The sequence below is a fragment of the Emys orbicularis genome, chromosome 21 (assembly GCF_028017835.1).
Source record: "Emys orbicularis isolate rEmyOrb1 chromosome 21, rEmyOrb1.hap1, whole genome shotgun sequence".
Classification (NCBI taxonomy): Eukaryota; Metazoa; Chordata; order Testudines; family Emydidae; genus Emys; species Emys orbicularis.
The window spans coordinates 11994258-12014176 of record NC_088703.1 but is presented as its reverse complement, the minus strand read 5'-3'; positions in this window follow the sequence as shown (position 1 = coordinate 12014176).

The following is a 19919-nucleotide window of genomic DNA, read 5'->3' as shown; positions in this document are numbered from 1 at the left end:
TTACTTACAAAATTGGGCAAAACCTCTCTACGGTAGGCCAGCTTCAATCCTGTAATCTCTTCCAGGTATTTTTTTTTTTTCCCAACCAGGTAGCATGATTGCCACCTTGGCTGGGCTGAACTTCAGCCAGCTACGCAGTAGCCTTTGGGGAGACTTAAAAGTCTGTGGCAAGAGCTAGTTGGATCCGTTTGTTATGTTATGCAGAGGCTGATGTTAGGCATGCTGATCAGTTGTAACTTAGACCCTGAACAAAGCTGACCTCCATCAGACACCTTGGTTCAGAGTGATCAATGAACACTGCAGCCTTCATCCTGGCCCCAGTCTCAGGGTCCGTCTACACTGCACATTCCCTTCAGCCTTGTGTAGAGGACACACACAGCTTGCACCCCCTACCACAGATATAAACTAGAGTCACCAATTTTGGTTGAATGTATTCCTGGAGGTTTCATCGCATGATATAATATTTAATTAAAGATTAATTTTTATTTCCTGGGGACAGTCCAGGGTAATCCTGGAGGTTTGGCAATCCATGTACAAGTGAGGTGCTGCTTAGGTGAGGAAAGACACTCCTGCATCCTTTGGATATGTCCCTAGGTTTGCAACCTACAGGGCTCGCTACTTGCCCAAGCAGTGCCTCCCTGTCTACCCTGTTATTTTTAACAGTGTATGGTCCCACTGCAGGAGTCTTTCCCCACTACAGGGAAAGGCTGCAGCAGTGAGAAAAGACATTGGCAATGGGGAGACAGCAGAAAAAGACTACAACAGCTCCCCACAGCTGGAGCCTTTCCCTGCCCCAGGGAAAGACTCCTGCAACTGGGGACTCCAGCAGCAGGGAAAAACTCTGGCGGGGAGGAGGCAGCAGGCAGAGGCTCCGGCACCTCCCTGTTGCCGACCTTTCCCCACTACCTCCCACTTGCCAAAGCCTTTCACTGACACGTGTAACTACATGCTACAGTGTGGATTCAGCCTGACTTTCAGTGTGATGTGCAGCTACACTTACCCTACATGCTGCTGCAAAAGGTGTGCAGTGTAGATGTAGCCTCAGGTGGACACTGGCAAGCTGAGAATCCCCACACCACCCAGACTGGATGAAAGGGAGGTGTTTAACCAGCATATTGGTGACAGTACAGCTGAAACTTTCTTGCTGTAGGCCTGACCCAGCTCCCAGTGACAGCATCAGCAATGTCAAGAGGAATGGGACACCCAATTGCGTTTTGTACTTTTGAAAATCTCCCTCATATTGAATCAATGATCATTTACAAAATCAAATTTGTATGAAGATGAAACTAGGAAAGCTGCTGTATTCTTGTTCCATATAAACCAATTAAAATTGAATGTTTTTGAGAATAAATAAATATATAGCATTGCAATATTATAAATAATGTGGAAAAAACTATATCAAGGAATAAAATAAAATGTAAATGATTAAATGTAAAATAAATGTCTTCATTAATCAATGTGCAAACAAAATGCATCTGATGGAAAGTGTGACGTTTCACATATCAAAAACTTTTAAAAATATGTATTAAAAATAAAGCTGTATTTAGGAAAGCAGTATCTGAGAAAGTTCCACAAAACTTCAGCAGCTTTAGGCCTCAATTTTGCAAGTTCTTTAACACAGGACTAACTTCAAACATGTGAGTAGTCCGATTGGTCCCCATTTTTCAAAAATGTACACCCGTTGGCTTAAGTCACAATGTGCAAGTGTCAGCATGTACATAAATCTTTGCAGGATCAAAGTCTAATGCTGCAGTCATAAAGGCCTGATTCAATCAGTGGAAACTCTCTCACTGGCTTTTATTAGGCCACAAAAGTGTATAAGAAAATGGCAATCTCTTTGGCAGCAGGTGCTCTGGAAAGAGAAAGTGGTGCTTGTCTTCAAAATGGCTGTCTCAGAAATCATTTGCTTTGCTAGAAAAGTAAATTAACTGGACTCTTGAATTTGTTTTCACCAAAGTATTAAGAGAACATTCAGAGAAGCTAGAGAGATTAAGGATGCAAAGTATTAGACATAAAAGCTGCAGAGAAGTTACTACTTCATCTTTAACATGAGGCATGAGGTTTTTTTTCACACTTGTGACCTACATAGCTATGCCAGCTGAAGTTTTAAGTGTAGGCTAAACCTTCATCAACAGTCCCTTAAAACTAAAGAATAAATGGGCTATTCCTATGCAGCCATTTGCAGATCTCTTTGCTTTGCACACATATTTAACAGGACTGCTATATACCAACAATACATATTACTGAATAGTTTCAGGGATTCAAGTTTAAGAACTATTGTTCACTTTGTAGGACTAAAATCACTCAGCTTCTTGCCATGTACTTTACTTGACACACAAGCACTCCCTATCCTGAGTTTAATCATTATTAGAAATTCAGTTTCTCCTGTTTTCTTGTTTAATTAAAAGGCCTGTTGGATTTTATCGCTTTAATCTCCAAGACCTTTGGACTAGCAAACAAGTTAGGAGCCTGAACACCTATATTCTTATACACACTCTTATAGAAAATGCAATGTGTTTTTTATTGCTCCCTGTAAGTGTTTTTAATACATATTCTTCCCGCCTTTTTCCCTAGCATGCCCCTTTATTAATTTTCTTCACAAAGAACAAAAGGAGAAATTTTAATATAGAGCTTAAAATGTTTTTGCAAAATACATTTCACTGGAACAAAATAGTGATTGCCACAGAAGCTGTATTTTAAATTCTAGTTGCTGGATATATGAGAGTTTTGCCATGCCTGCATATTACAAATTAAGTTAAGTGAGTAGTGACTTTTGGTGCTTCAGTTTTTGGTCACCCAATCTGTAGACTCTTTAAAAGGGCATGACTTTGAGAAAGTGTTAAGCCCCCCCAGCTGAAAATCAAGCACCTCTACAGTGTCTCTTATTAGGCACTAAAAATCACAAGTAACTTTTAGAAATGTAGGCTTTTATCTTTATATCAATTAAGGTATTAGATATTCCCTAAACTGAATCTGTTATTATGGTCAAAGAATGACTCAGGTTGAATGACTCAGTTGCCTTTTCAGAAGAAAAAAATTAATAATAATGTGTAAGTTAATGACAGCTTATTATAATAACAAGTATTGTAAGAAACTTGGACATTCACATATTAAGGCTCTTTAAAATGACCTTCTTTCTACATAATTCTGAAGTACCAGGGAGATGGGAGCATATGTTAGGCTGAATGGACCAGAGACAGAAAACGGTCAGACCAAAGAACAGAAATAAAAGGAACCCCCCTGAAAATAGTTTTGTGCGATTCTCAGGTAGAAAATACATAGGACATATGAAATGCAACATTTTTGTTTAGACTTACATTTGCAGTTAGGACGTTTTAAGGTCTCCTGTTGTGTTTTGAAATCAAACAGCCTTCTCTAGCGTGACTGTCTCCCCTTCCTAGAAAATTGTTTTCAGGTGTCGTATAGTATTCGCGAATAATTAACTAGGTGAGGTAAGTTTCAGAGGGGTAGCCGTGTTAGACGGCTTCAGCAAAAACACCAAGGAGTCTTGTGGCACCTTAAAGACTAACAAATTTATTAGAGTATAAGCTTTTGTTTTCTGATGCAGCAGTGCAAGCTGGAGTTTGGCAGGTGACTAAATATGTATTTACAGAGATGGGTGTGTAGTATTACTATGCAGAGGACCAGTGCTAACGAGATCAAAACAATCAGGGGGGATGTGGCCCGTTACTAACTGTTGGTGAGAAATTGTGAATACCAAAAGAGGGAGATATTTTTTTCTAGTGAGCCAGCCATTCCCAGTCTTTATTCAGGAGGAGTGTGATACAATCAAACTTGCAAATGTATGCCAGCTCAGCAGTTTCATGCAGAAGTCTGTTTTTGAAGGTTTTTTTTTTTTTTTTAAGTATGGAACTTTCAAGTTTGTCACTGAGTGTCCAGGGAGATTTCTTGCACATGATGTCATATACCACATTAGTGGATGTGCAGGTGAACGAGCCCCTTACGGTGTGGCTGACGTGGTTAGGTCCTGTGATGATGTCACTTGAGTAGATATGTGGACAGAGTTGGCAATGGGGCTTGTTGCAGGGGATGGTTCCTGGGTTGGTGTTTCTGTTGTGCTGTGTGTGGTGAGTATTTGCCTCAGGTTGGGGGGCTGTAAGCGAGGATTGGTCCACCTACCAAGGTTTGTGAGAGCGAGGATCACCTTCCAGGATAGGTCTTCCAGGATAGCTTGATGATGTGCTGGAGAGGCTTTAGGTGGGGTCTGTAGGTTTTTGCTGAAACTGTCTAACATGGCTTCCCCTCTGAAACTTACCTCACCTAGTTAATTATTCACTAATACTATAGGACATCATCACAGGACCTAACTACATCAGCCACATCATAAGGGGCTCATTCACCTGCACATCCACTAATGTGGTATATGCCATCATGTGCCAGCAATGCCCCTTTGCCATGTACATTGGCCAAACCGGACTGTCTCTACACAAAAGAGTAAATGGACACAAATCTGATATCAGGAATGGGAACATTCAAAAAACAGTGGGAGAACATTTTAATCTCTCTGGACACTCAGTGACAAACTTGAAAGTTGCCATACTTAAAAAAACTTCAAAAACAGACTTTTGCATGAAACTGCTGAGTTGGAATACATTTGCAAATTTGATTGTATCACACTCGGCCTGAATAAAGACTGGGAATAGCTGGCTCACTAGAAAAAATTCTCTCCCTCTTTTGGTATTCACAACTTCTCACCAACAGTTAGTAATGGGCTACATCCCCCCTGATTGTTTTCACCTCATTAGCACTGGTCCTCTGCATAATAATGCTACAAACCCATCTCTGTAAATATATATTTAGTCACCTGCCAAACTCCAGCTTGCACTGCTGCATCTGAAGAAGTGGGCTGAAGCCCACGAAAGCTTATGCTCTAATTAATTTGTTAGTCTTTAAGGTGCCACAAGACTTCTAGGTGAGGTAGTATCTTTTATTGGATCAACTTTGGTTGGTGAGAGAGACAAGCTTTCTAGCTTACACAGAGACCTTCTTCAGGTTTTGGAAATGTAATCAGAATGTCACAACTAAATACATGGTGGGACAGATTGTCTATTATAAGTAGTTATCACATATTTCAAGGCAACATTTAAGGTGAAATGGTCCACTAACACCCCTCCTGTCATAAGGGCAAAAGAAGGGAGGGGTGGGAAAGGCAGCTTGGGCATGTGTGTTTGATAGTGGGTTATAAATTGTTGTAATACACCTTATATCCAGTGTGTCTAATCAATCTGTGATTTTTAATGTCTAGTAAAGTTATGAATTTAAGTTCCCAGGATTGTCTTTTGAAAGTGTTATGCAGGTTTCCTTTGAGGATGAGGACTGACAGGTCAGATACAGAGTGTTTTTGTCTTTTATCATTTTCCTGTATGAGTTCATTCAAGAGTGTCGTGATTGTCTTGTTTCACCTACATGTATTGAGGCATTTAGTGCATGTAAATTTTCTAGACACTGAAAATCATGGACTGAATAGAGACACTTTCAGGCAAGTTTGTACTTGGCATGGCTGAACCATGCCTCCACTGCTGCTACTTGTGCAGTTACACTGCTATTTTTGCTTGTGCTAGCTTGATAGTTAAAGAAAAGTGAGATACACTGATGACAAATTGCTAAATGGGTAATTTTTGAACTCTTTATTATTTGCTCTGCATCAATTCATTTTTCATCAAACCACCAAAAAATAGTTCTGCTCAAATAGTTCTGCTCAAAGTTTAAATTTGGGTTGTTGTTTCTTTGCCATTTCGATGAGATTTTTACAAAACAGAGGTTTAAAACTCCTGCTAAACTGAAAATGTCTGACTCAGACTTAACTCTGGAATTGTGATCAGCATGCCTTAATACAGGAAATTAAGGTACAAATTTCACCAACAACAAAAGATATATGTAGGGTGCAAAGGTCATCAGAGCAATAATCCAGGTATAGACAATAATAGGTTATTGGATCCTGCTTTTCAAATAAAAATTCAAATTTTAGCTAAAACATATACAAAGTTCATCATTTTTGTGTGATAGCAGGCCCTGATTTATTTCTGAAATTAAAATTAGACACTTCCAAGTACAAATACATAACAGATACATTACTCAAAGAACAGGAGATATATATACATACAGAGACCATGAAAAGGTGGGAAATGCCCTACCAACTCTAAGAGGCTAATTAATTAAGATGAGCAATTATCAGCAGGAGAAAAAAAAACTTTTGTAGTGATAATGACAAGAAGGTGTGAGGATACTTAACATGGAGAAATAGATTCAATGTGTGTAATGGCTCAGCCATTCCCAGTCTCTATTCAAGCCGAAACTGATGGTATCTAGTTTGCATATTAATTCAAGTTCAGCCGTTTCTCCTTGGAGTCTGTTTTTGAAGCTCTGTATGTGTATATATATCTCCTTGCTATATATTCCATTCCATGCATCCGATGAAGTGGGCTGTAGCCCACAAAAGCTTATGCTCAAATAAATGTGTTCATCTCTAAGGTGCCACAAGTACTCTTGTTCTTTTTGCAGATACAGACTAACACGGCTGCTACTCTGAAAGATGCATTACTGCTATTTCCTGGGAATAGTGAATTTACTTTAAACAGTTTATGTTCCACCAGGTTCCAAACATTAGTGTTGAGAAGGAAAGCCCTTATTCAGCAAAACACTTAACTTTAAGCACATGAGTATTCCCATTGAAGGAAAAATGAAACTACTCGCATGCTTACAGAAAAGCATGTATTTAGCTGTTCTGCTGAGTAGGGACAGGATAACACACATGCTGAAAGACAAGGAAATGCTTAATTGCTTTGTTAAATTGAAACAAAGGTGAAATAAATGTCATACAGCGGAAGGATGTTCTAGTAGTTAGTACACTAGCTTGGAATATGGGGATAACAGTACTTCCCAACCTTACAGGAGTGGTGTGAGAATAAATGCATCAGAGATTGCTAAGTATGCAATACAATGGGGGCCATATGATTAATTTAGAATGACGATGAAAGGATGTTGTTTCTGTATAGCAGATTCTCACAATTGTCTGTATATCTGACCTTTTCTCTATTGGGTTGCCACCTGTCCGGGTTTTACACAGACAGTTCATTTTTTGGCTTCTGTGTCTGGGTGCCATTTAGGGTTGCCAGATACCCGTTTTTTGACCAGAAAGTCTGGTTGAAAAGGGGACCTGGCAGTGTCCGTTCAGATGTCCTGACTCGACACCAAAACCTGGTTACCACGGGGCAGCAGGAGTCCCCGGGACATTAACCCAGTCCAACCCCTGCTTAGGCTGCTTATCAGGCGGCAGCAGCTCCCATCCCAGCCCTGGAGAAGAGGGAGCTCAGCTTGGAGGGGAAGGAGGTGTAGATGATCCAGCAAGCGACAGGGGGATGGAAGCAGAGGACCGAGTGACAGGGGCAAGGCCTTGGGGCGGAAGATGTGGAGCAGGGGTGGGGCCTACGGGAGAAGAGGCGGGACAGGAGCAGGGCCTCAGGGTCCAGTTACCAGTAATTAGAAAGGTGGCAACCCTATTTCCCTAGTGAATATTAAATTTGTCCAATGTCTGCTTGGGAAAGTAGTGAGAATTTTAAAAAATATATTGGCCTAAATATTAACAATATTCCAATTTTTGAGTGCCAGCTTGAGACATCTTGCAGGGGTCTGATTTTCTGAAAGTGCTGAGTGCCTTCGGCATTAAAAATTGGAGGTATCCAAAATCAATAGTCAAATGTGAAAATTATCTACACATGCACTGTGGGGCAGGTGTGCAAATTAAGATTGCACAAAGAACAGGAGTACTTGTGGCACTTTAGAGACTAACAAATTTAAATTTTCATGAAGTTGATGTATTTCCACTCCATACGGCTAAATGCAGTGCCTTGCATAATGACAGGTTTCAGAGTAGTAGCCGTGTTAGTCTGTGTCAAGGCTGTTTCCCCACTTTGAACTTTAGGGTACAAACTGTGGGGGCCTGCATAAAAACTTCTAAGCTTAACTACCAGCTTAGATCTGGTCCGCTGCCACCATTCTCGATGCTAGTCCCTTCCCTGGGTAGCCTTGAGAAACTCTTCACCAATTCCCTGGTGAAATACAGATCCAAACCCCTTGGATCTTAAAACAAGGAGAAATTAACCTTCCCCCTTCCTCTCTCCCACCAACTCCTGGTGGATCAAGATCCAAACCCCTTGGATCTAAAAAACAGGAAAATCAATCAGGTTCTTAAAAAGAAGGCTTTTAATTAAAGAAAAAGGTAAAAATCATCTCTGTAAAATCAGGATGGAAAATAACTTTACAGGGTAATCAAACTTAAAGAGCTCAGAGGACCCCCCTCTAGCCTTAGGTTCAAAGTTACAGCAAACAGAGATAAACACTCTAGCAAAAGGTACATTTACAAGTTGAGAAAACAAAGAGAAACTAACACGCCTTGCCTGGCTGTTTACTTACAAGTTTGAATAGGAGAGACTTGTTCAGAAAGATTTGGAGAACCTGGATTGATGTCTGGTCCCTCTTAGTCCCAAGAGCGAACCCCCTCTAACAAAGAGCACAAACAAAAGGCTTCCCCCCCCCCAAGATTTGTAAGTATTTTGTCCCCTTATTGGTCCTTTGGGTCAGGTGTCAGCCAGGTTACCTGAGCTTCTTAACCCTTTACAGGTAAAAGGATTTTGGAGTCTCTGGCCAGGAGGGATTTTTAGTACTGTACACAGGAGAGCTGTTACCCTTCCCTTTATAGTTATGACAGTCTGTATCCGCAAAAAGAACAGGAGTACTTGTGGCACCTTAGAGACTAACAAATTTGTTAGTCTCTAAGGTGCCACAAGTACTCCTGTTCTTTTTGCGGATACAGACTAACACGGCTACTACTCTGAAACCTAAGATTGCACAGGCAGTCTTAATACTAGAATGTCCTATCTTTTGAGTGCTTGATTTTGCAACCTTACTGTTCTGATGTAGCTTTTTGGACACAATAAGTAATAATGACTTACCATGTGTCACTTGATTTTCCTTTTATTTCCTTTTGTTTTTTCTTCCACATTTTCTCTTTCTTTTTCTTTCTGCCTGTCTCTCTCAATCTATTCATTATCATTATATACTCTTAAAATTTGTCTTTCTTCCTTTCTCTGCTCATGACCACTCCCCTGGGGTCTGTCTTCTTGCAGAACCCCTTCGTATAAACCATTTGACTCTCACCTCTCTCTTCCTCCTTTCCTCTCCTGGGATTTTTCTCTTTAATCATCCACTTTACTGCCTCCCATTTAGCTGTCTACTCCTCATTTGGTCGCCACCCTCACTCCCTCTTGGAATAGCTCTTCCCCTCCTCCTTCTGGATATCTCCTCCAAACAGGAGGGAGAAGTGGTATCCATCTCTCTCCTGTGTCTCTTCAGTTGCTATCTCTTCACTTTGGGGACTGTCTTTCCACCCCTTTCCCCTGATTCAGGGGTCCCTCTTCCCCACTGTGGGGTGTGGTGAATTTCTCTCTGTGATGGGTTGGTTCACAGAACCCCCCCTTTGGGAACTGCCAACTCATGTGCCAAGACTACTTCTGCCCCTGCTTTCTCTGCCCTCCTGGGACACCAGCACCCTGTCTTGTTAAACCAGACATGCCAGTCTACTCCAAGACAGACCCAGGGTCTGAACCACGTGCCCCAAAGCTGCAGGCTTAGCTGAAAAGCAGTTTACAGAAATGTTCCTGTCTTTAACACTCAGATGCCCAACTCCCAATGGCATCCAAACCCCAGATAAATCTGTTTTATAACTCATAAATTGTTCACCCTCTATAACACTGATAGAGAGATATGCACAGCTGTTTGCCCCCCCTCCAGGTATTAATGCATACTCTAGGTTAATAAGTAAAAAATGGTTTTATTAAATACAGAAAGTAGGATTTAAGGGGTTCCAAGTAGTAACAGACAGAACAAAATGAATTACCTAGTAAAATAAAATAGAAAATGCAAGTCTATGTGTACGAAAACTGAATACAAATAAAACCTCACCAGTTCCAGTAAGCTTCCTTTTACAGACTAGTCTCCTTCTAGTCTGGGTCCAGCAATCACTCACACCCCCTGTAGTTACTGTCCTTTGTTCCAGTTTCTTTCAGGTATCCTTGGGGGTGGAGGGGTGATCTCTTTAGCCAGCTGAAGACAAAATGGAGGGGTCTCCCACAGGCTTAAATAGACTTTCCCTTGTGGGGGGAGACCCCCTCCTCTCTCCTATGCAAAGACCAACTCCAAGATGGAGTTTTGGAGTCACATGGGCAAGACACATGTCCATGCATGACTGAGTTTCTTACCAGCCAAGCCACATTCCTGGGAAAGCTCCGATGTGGACTGGCGTCTTTGAGTTCATTGTTGGCTTAAGTGGTTCTTGATTGGGCATTTAATTTGCACATTCCTTTCTCAATAGAAATCAAGCAAGTATAGAGCCAATATTCCTAACTTCAAGTACAAAAATGATACATGCATACAAATAGGATTAATAGATTCAGTAGATCATAACCTTTACAGAGATATGTTACATGGCATATGTAGCAGAAAACATATTCTAGTTATGTCATATATACATTCATAAGCATATTCCATAAAGCCTAATGGGGAGCACCATCACACTCTCCACTGTCTCAATACTAGGGTCACCCTCTTCCTCTATTTCCCTAAGAGTGTCTGTAATTCCTCACCTGAAATCTCATTTCCCGCCCTGCCTTGGAGTCCATTGTTTCTCTTATTAGGAATCTCTTCAACCATTCCCAAGAAGTGAGTGGGTGGGATTTCTAATTTTTACCCTTTCCCCTCAGGACTCTCTAGTTTCCCCTTCAATAGGACTCTGACTTCACTTATGTTCCCATCAGAAACCTCCAGCTCCCCCTTTATTCCTTGTCCCCACTGACCAGGTGGGGGTCTCCCCCATCCCAGTCTCACTGTTGCTGAGACATGAAAGGAGCCATGCTGGATGGTGCTAGCTGTATCTCTGCTCTGCCCTACAGTGAGTCACTCAAAGCAGAGGAGACAAGCAGTAGGAAAGTCAGGGGGAACAGCCCCACAGCCTGCCCTTCCAGCTGGGTTGTCAGAGGGGTCCCTGCTTGTTGCTAAGATTAGCGCCAGGCAGATCGGGCAGTGATGCCCCTGCAGCCTCCCAATAGCAAGAGGGCTGACTCCCCCCGGGTCTTATCTCTCCAGGCTGGGCTCCCTCAGCTCAGGATTCACATCTCTTTGTGGCTCCAGCAGTTAATCTGATCCCCTCCCCAACACTGCCCCGAACTGCAGCTGTCTCAGATCCAGCCCCTCCCCCACCCCACCCAGACACTGGACCAGGCTTTGATCACTTTACGTCTCTGAGTTTTTACTCCCTATTTCCCCTCATTGCGTATGTGGGGATTCACTCCTTCACCCAATTCCCTGTCACTTGCAGCATCGCTCCGGGTGCCTCCCTCTCCCATCTCCCTCTTGTTGAGCATGGGGCTGCCACTGTTCAGGTTTCCCAGCATCATCCCTTTGCTGAGATGGTTGCCCTGGCAAACATCAGGGTACTAGGCACACACTGCCAGCTGGTCAGTGTTAGGGGCTCAGGATACTTCCTAGCTGGTCATTTCTGGCTCCCCCAGGAGCTCGCACCCTGCCTGGCCCTCAGAACCTCCTGCTTCTTTAAGGTCTCACTTTTGCTTCTTGTTCTCTCCCTACCCCCATTTCTGTCCTCCTGGAGTGTGTACATGGGGTCCTAATTCTACCCTATTTCTTTGCTGTGGATGCCCACAGGATCTTTCTTCTTTTAAGGTCTCACTACAAGCCGCTCTCATCCAATTGGATCCCATCCCTCTCATCCTCCAGGGGTATCTCTCTCCCTCTGATCACTGATCAACTGCTTGGGAATCTCTCCTTCCCATTTGGTCTCTCCTATAGTTACTCTCCTCTTCCCGGTGGGTCTCTCCATTCCTGATTCCCACCACGTGGTCTCTCTCACCTATTCCTCTTTGGGCAGCACTTTGCAGTTGTTCTCTTTTTCCTTCTGGGAGTGTCTTTCCCTGTCCATCCCCCCACCACCTGGGGGATCTCTCTTCACTGCCTCCATACCCAAGTGTCCCTGTATTTCCGGGTGGCATCTCCTCCCTCCATTACAATCAGGGCCAGCCTTAGACATGGGCAAATGGGGCGAAAGCCCAGGGCACCATTACAAATGGGGCACCTCCAGAGCAGGGGTACCCTTCCCGCTGCTGGCATCAGCAGCCCCGCGGCTCCTGCCCCCTGCCTTGGAGACACCCTTGGCCAGCTGCTCCTGGGAGCTTCCTGTTTGCTGTAAGGAGGGAGGAGAGGCTCGGATGTCAGGCTGTCCCCTGCCCTCCCCGCACATATACGCCATCTCCACAGAGCGGGGTGTGTGGGTGTGTGAGGACAGGGCTCACCAAGAGATGGACAGAGCTGCTGGCGGCTGCTGCTGTGTCTGATGGAGCTTTCCTTCAGACTGCTGAGTGCCACTCTCTGAAAGGGACAGCACATGGTCTCTCACACACTCTCCCAGCTCACACACGCTGCGGGATAGCAGCTGAAGGATTGCCAAAGCATTGTGCAGCAGCATTGGGTGCACATGAACAATAGACCAAACTAACTCAATTTGCATCAAAATTAGCTCTCTTTAAGAGGACTCCAGAGTTCGCTTATATATATGGAATCAGTCTACGGCTTTTTTAGGATGCTTGTTCATTCAGCTGGTTCCCCTTTTCCCTCCTTGGTCTCTCTCCCTTCTCAGCCAGTCCTTTTCATGCCTCTCACGAACCCCAAATTTTGAGGGATTTCCCTTCATTTTGTAAGCTGTAGAGGGCATGGGAGTGTTAGACTAGGCTGGGCTTACAGGCAAACAGGCGAAGAAGCAGCCCAGAGCAGCTTCAGAAGCTGTTTACCCAGAAATCCAGATGGACAGTGTTGGACTGAGGTTCACTAACTTAGCAGATGAGTCTAACATATATTTATTAAGGCAAAACACTCAACTACTCACAATTGGGAAGCTCATCAGGACGATCGCATCACAGTCACCCCCAGCACCGGACAATACAGCATCAGCTGCCCTTTGTTACAAAAAATTACTTGTAACTTTATCTTTTCTTATACATGTGTACTAGTCTCTCATTTCCATGTTAACTCTCCTTCCCTGTCAGTATAGGTTCAGACCAGTCTCTTTTAGCTTTTTAGTTATTTTATCTTTTCCTCACAAACATGATTGATCTGCAATTTCTTACACATACACAGTTCTGCTTATGCTTATACTGTTAATTTTATATATATATATATATATATATATATATATATATATATATATATATATATATATATATATATATATATATACATATACATATACTGTTAATTAAATTTAATTATAATTAAAATGCATAGCAGTCTTCTGTCAGGCCTAAATATGCCTTCACTCCCAAAGGACAGAAGCAGCACAGGTAAGGAAGCTTTCTGCAAACATCTAATAGTGAACAGGGGACAATGCTGCTAGAGAGTGGTTCATTTACAGAAGCTTCCTACTCAGAAATCCTGTGTCGCTGGCCCTGCTCGCTGGTTTATTTTGGCAGATCCCCTGAAACCTGGACCCCGGTTGAGTACCACTGCTAAAGAGAGCTGTGCAGGGTATGTACTCAGGTATATACCTGAACCCTTCAGGTGTGTCTTTACTCCACATACCTAAGCCATGCTTCAGTATCAATGTTATTATTTATAGATGTCCTAGGGGGAGTATGTGTATATGTGTACACTACATGCTGTGGAAATAAGTGTGCAGTGTAGATGCATCCATAAGAGGAACATCCTCTGTAGCAGAAGGGGAACAGGATGGCTTCTCTGAACTGCATTTACCTGTGAAGGGCGAAATTGCTTTTAAAGGCTCCTCACTCGTGCTGATGGTAGCTGAGCTTCTGTGAGCCCTGATGGCGGTGGGGGTGGGTGGGTGGGAGGAATATGCAGAGAGACTTATTCAGTTGAATATAGACCCAGATTATGATTATTAGTCAGACATGAATCTGGTCTAATTATTGTACAGAAATATGCTGACATTAAATTAGCAATAATATTGATGTCATTTTGTTTCCAAGGCCAATGCCAAGCAATGTTATGAAACAGTGCTGTATTTTCCTCAGTAAAATTCTCACATTTCTGTGTCAGAAACTTCATGTTCTTAAAAGGTTACGCAGATATCAGTAACTGCTAAGAGGCTGAACATTTATTTTATGGAAATTATATAGATTAGATGGTATCACAAAAGTAAACAACTCTTCTTCTTTTTTTTTTGTTCCACAAAGATGTATCAGTATAAATTGTTATGGGTTTGTTATAAATTAATATAATGAGATATCAAATAACTAGGCTCAATCAATCAACTTTTATTAATGAAAAATATTAAGCAAAGATTAACACAGCATAATACAGAATGGAAAAGTCAATATGCTACCAACCAATCCTGAAGACAGGAGAGCAGCTGGTCAAAATTTCTCAAGATTGTTTGCATACCCCATCTGTATTTATACGTTACTCAAAGACTGGTTATACAATTTAGCACAGACTCATTAGTATAATATAGGATATTATTTGCTTACTTTTAGCTGCTAATATACCTTGTCCAGATAAACTAGTAGTTAGCAATGAAAATAAATTACATTTCTAGTTAATAGTTCTGTTTGTGAGAGCTCAGTTTTACAGATTCCAGTACAGTCCCATTCCTTATATGGGGAGCCACCCCTGCAGTATTAGCAATGTATGTAACTATAATTTCCTAGCCAGTGATTTTTCACATCACCTTTCCTCTGGCTGCAAAGCAATCTGTTACTTTGGTTCAGTTTGGTAAACAGTGCCATGACACATCAAGGGGCTTTGGCTTAGTTTAGTCAACAACACGGAGCCTCACAGCCATTTTAAATTTATTCCTCTTCTTTAATTGAAGAAATTCTCATTGTTGTTTCTTTGTGGGAATTTTTAAAGAATGGATAAACCTCTCCTGAGAATGAACAATCATTAAATGTGAACAACACAGACATGTCAGTTACACTGAAAAAGGTCACCTGCCTATCTTGGTAACTAAGGTAAACTCCAATTTTCTTGGGCTTTTTCTGCATCATGACCCGGGTCCATGGAACTGTTTTTGCCCAGTAATCTCTTCCACTCTGACCCAGAGCCCAGAATCCCTCTTTAGGGGACAGGAAAAGTTTTCCTTTTCTCTCTATGGATTTTCTGGCCACCCCCAGGTCCCAGTCAGTGCTGCTCCCAACATCCACCTCCCAGTAGTGCTTTCCATCAGAGAATCCTTCAGATCCCAATACACAGACAGTCGAATCGAACCTCTCTGGATTTAGTAGAACTTTCTGAGGTTGGGCATCATGTTTCAAACTCTTCTTATCCCCAGCAATGGAGAGGTTGGGGTGGGCTGTTCCTGCATCAAGAGTGATGTCATCTGCAAAGAGAGATTGGATTTTCCAAGGCACTGTTCTAATGTCTGTCTGAGCGGGGTTAAGAGAAGTTTACAGGGTAGACTCCATCCTGCACTCGTTTCTCAGGTGGGAAATTTTCCCTGATTGAAGCCTGCCTGACAATGTTTTTTGTTATATTGAAATATTTCAGATATATGAGAAAAGAACAGGAGTACTTGTGGCACCTTTAGAGACTAACAAATTTATTTGAGCATAAGCTTTCCTGGGCTACAGCCCACTTCTTCGGATGCATAGAATGGAACATATATTGAGGAGATATAAATACACATACAGAGAGCATGAAAAGGTGGGAGTTGTCTTACCAACTCTGAGAGGCCAATTAAGTAAGAAAAAAAACTTTTGAAGCGATAATCAAGATAGCCCAGTACAGACAGTTTGATAAGAAGTGTGAGAATACTTACAAGGAGAGATAGATTCAATGTTTGTAATGGCTCAGCCATTCCCAGTCCCTATTCAAGCCTAAGATGATTTTATCTAGTTTGCATATCGATTCCAGCTCAGCAGTTTCTTGTTGGAGTCTGTTTTTGAAGCTTTGGGTCAGTGTTTTTGTTCAGTGATGTGTGGTTGCTGGTGAGTATTTGCTTCAGGTTGGGGGGTTGTCTGTAAGCGAGGACAGGTCTGTCTCCCAAGTTCTGTGAGAGTGAGGGATCATCTTTCAGGATAGGTTGTAGATCTTTGATGATGCGCTGGAGAGGTTTTAATTGGGGGCTGAAGGTGACAGCTAGTGGTGTTCTGTTATTTTCTTTGTTGGGCCTGTCTTGTAGGAGGTGACTTCTGGGTACTCGTCTGGCTCTGTCAATCTGTTTTTTCACTTCAGCAGGTGGGTATTGTAGTTTTAAGAATTGTTGATAGAGATCTTGTAGGTGCTTGTCTCTGTCTGAGGGATTGGAGCAAATGCGGTTGTATCTTAGAGCTTGGCTGTAGACAATGGATTGTGTGGTGTGTCCTGGATGGAAGCTGGAGGCATGTAGGTACATATAGCGGTCAGTAGGTTTCCGGTATAGGGTGGTGTTTATGTGACCATCACTTATTTTCACTGTAGTGTCCAGGAAGTGGATCTCTTGTGTGGACTGGTCCAGGCTGAGGTTAATGGTGGGGTGGAAATTGTTGAAGTCCAGGTGGAATTCTTCAAGGGCCTCCTTTCCGTGGGTCCATATGATGAAGAGGTCAGCAATGTAGTGCAAGTAGAGGAGGGGCACTAGGGGACGAGAGCTGAGGAAGCTAAGGAAGCGTTGTTCTAAGTCAGCCATAAAAATGTTGGCATACTGTGGGGCCATGCGGGTACCCATAGCAGTGCTGCTGACTTGAAGGTATATATTGTCCCCAAATGTGAAATAGTTGTGGGTGAGGACAAAGTCACAAAGTTCAGCCATCAGGTTAGCTGTGACATTATTGGGGATACTGTTCCTGATAGCTTGTAGTCCATCTTTGTGTGGAATATTGGTGTAGAGGGCTTCTACATCCATAGTGGCCATCCTCTCCAGCGCATCATCAAAGATCTTCAACCTATCCTGAAAGATGATCCCTCACTCTCACAGATCTTGGGAGACAGACCTGTCCTCGCTTACAGACAACCCCCCAACCTGAAGCAAATACTCACCAGCAACCACACATCACTGAACAAAAACACTGACCCAGGAACCTATCCTTGCAACAAAGCCCGATGCCAATTCTGTCCACATATCTATTCAAGTGACATCATCATAGGACCTAATCACATCAGCCATACCATCAGGGGCTCGTTCACCTGCACATTTACCAATGTGATATATGCCATCATGTGCCAGCAATGCCCCTCTGCCATGTACATTGGCCAAACCGGACAGTCTCTATGCAAAAGAATTAATGGACACACATCTGACATCAGGAATCATAACACTCAAAAACCAGTAGGAGGACACTTTAACCTGTCTGGTCATTCAATGACAGACCTGCGGGTGGCAATTTTGCAACAGCAAAGCTTCAAAAACAGACTCCAATGAGAAACTGCTGAGCTGGAATTGATATGCAAACTAGATACGATCAACTTAGGCTTGAATAGGGACTGTGAATGGCTGAGCCATTACAAACATTGAATCTATCTGCCCATGTAAGTATTCTCACACTTCTTATCAACTGTCTGTACTGGGCTATCTTGATTATCGCTTCAAAAGGTTTTTTTTTCTCTTACTTAATTGGCCTCTCAGAGTTGGTAAGACAACGCCCACCTTTTCATGCTCTCTGTATCTGTGTATATATATCTCCTCAATATATGTTCCATTGTATGTATCCCACGAAAGCTTATGCTCAAATAAATTTGTTAGTCTCTAAGTGCCACAAGTACTCCTGTTCTTTTTGCGGATACAGTCTAACACGGCTGCTACTCTGAAACCTGTCAGATATATGAGAGTTGCTTAAGATGTACATGAAACTGAAAGTGATTTGAATTATTTGAGTGGCATTCACAAGGGGGATATATCCATATACAGCCAGCATTTAGGTGACACTGGCATTCACAAAACCCTTGCCCAGCTGCTGCCTAACCCTGCAGGCAGATAAATTTCCTAAGCACCTAGATTTCCACCATTAAAGTTCCCAAGATTCCTAAACTTTGGCTACATCCTCACTACATGGGGGGGTCGATTTAAGATACGCAAATTCAGTTACGCGAATAGCATAGCTGAATTTGACGTATCGGAGCCAACTTACCCCGCTGTGAGGACGGCGGCAAAATCGACCTCCACGGCTCCCCATCGACGGCGCTTACTCCCACCTCTGCTGGTGGAATAAGCGCGTTGATTCGGGGATCGATTGTCGCGTTCCGACGGGACGCGATAATTCGATCCCCGAGAGATCGATTTCTACCCGCCGATTCAGGCGGGTAGTGTAGACCTGCCCTTTGGCAACTGGATGTGCACTCAGCCACCTGAGTCCTGGCTTTGCCAATCAATTTTGCACCTAACTCATGCCCGAGTCCTATCAGGATTGACAAAGTAGGTCATCCCCTGCCTATCCTGCCTTTGGGGCCTGATCCAATAGATGTGAGAGAGACAAGGTGTGTAAGGCTATATCTTTTATTGGACAAACTTCTCTAGGTGAGAAAGAGAAGCTTTCAAGCCACACAGAGCTCTTCTTTCCACCAATAGAAGTTGGTCCAATAAAAGATTACCGTACCCACTTTGTCTCTCTGATATCTTGGGACTGGCACAGCTATATACCAGTAGATGTGCTCAGATGAGGAGGTGCCACCCTTATGTATGCTTAAAGTTTAGCCCTTGCTTACATGCCCTGATGAACTGGGGCCTTGTAAAAATGTTAATCTCTAAACAGCCAAGCAGATGGTAGAGAAGAAAATTATTGCACCTATTGTATTGGATCACTGTACTTCCCTATTGTCTTTATTATTCTACCATCAATATTATAATGGACTGTCTTAGTAACTAAAATAATATTTTGTCTAGAATCTAGAGGTGGGGATTGATAATCAGAACTCCTGAGTTCTGTTCCCTTCTTTGACACTGACTCATTGGGCTGGTCCACACTAACCCCCAAATTCGAACTAAGATACGCAACTTCAGCTACGTGAATAACGTAGCTGAAGTTCGAAGTACCTTAGTTCGAACTTACCTCGGTCCAGACGTGGCAGGCAGGCTCCCCCGTCGACGCCGCGTACTCCTCTCGCCGAGCAGGAGTACCAGCATCGACGGCGAGCACTTCCGGGATCGATCCGGGATCGATTTATCGCGTCTAAACAAGACGCGATAAATCGATCACAGAAGATCGATTGCTTACCGCCGGACCCGGAGGTAAGTGTAGACTAGCCCATTGAGTGAGCTTGTTCAAATATCATAAGCAGTCTCTGTGGACTGTATATAATACTATCTTCACTGAGCGAGAGATCCAGCTGGACTGACATTTGCAAAGAGCTTTGAGATATCAGAAGAAAACTGCAATAAAATGCAAAGTACTGTCACCACTTTCATAAATCACCATAATTACAGCTCTCTTTCATCATCCCCTTAATGATCATTACTCAGTACCATATTCATTTTTTTCCATCACCATAATCAGCATCAATCTCAAACCAACACCACCACTGCCAGAACTAACTTTTCACCACTGTTTTCATCAGTACCAAATGCATCACAATCTCACCCATTTTATTCTTTGCCACAGCTACCCAGAATCATAACCCCTGTCATCATTACTCTTATTACTACAACCACTGCAATCACCATCACTGCTACCACCTCGTCTGTGCTTTTACCCTGCTCCAAATCCTGAGGCCCTTAGTGTTTCCTCAGATAAAACTTTCATTTCAGGCTGATTCTCTCCTCACATCAGTGTAAATAAGGAGTGACTCCACGTAAATCCATGAAATTACACTGGTGTGAAATTGGTATGAAGTCAGCATCTGGTCCTTATATAAATGTGATATTTTTCCCCAAGTAAACACCGTGTAAAAACTGAGCATGGCTCTCA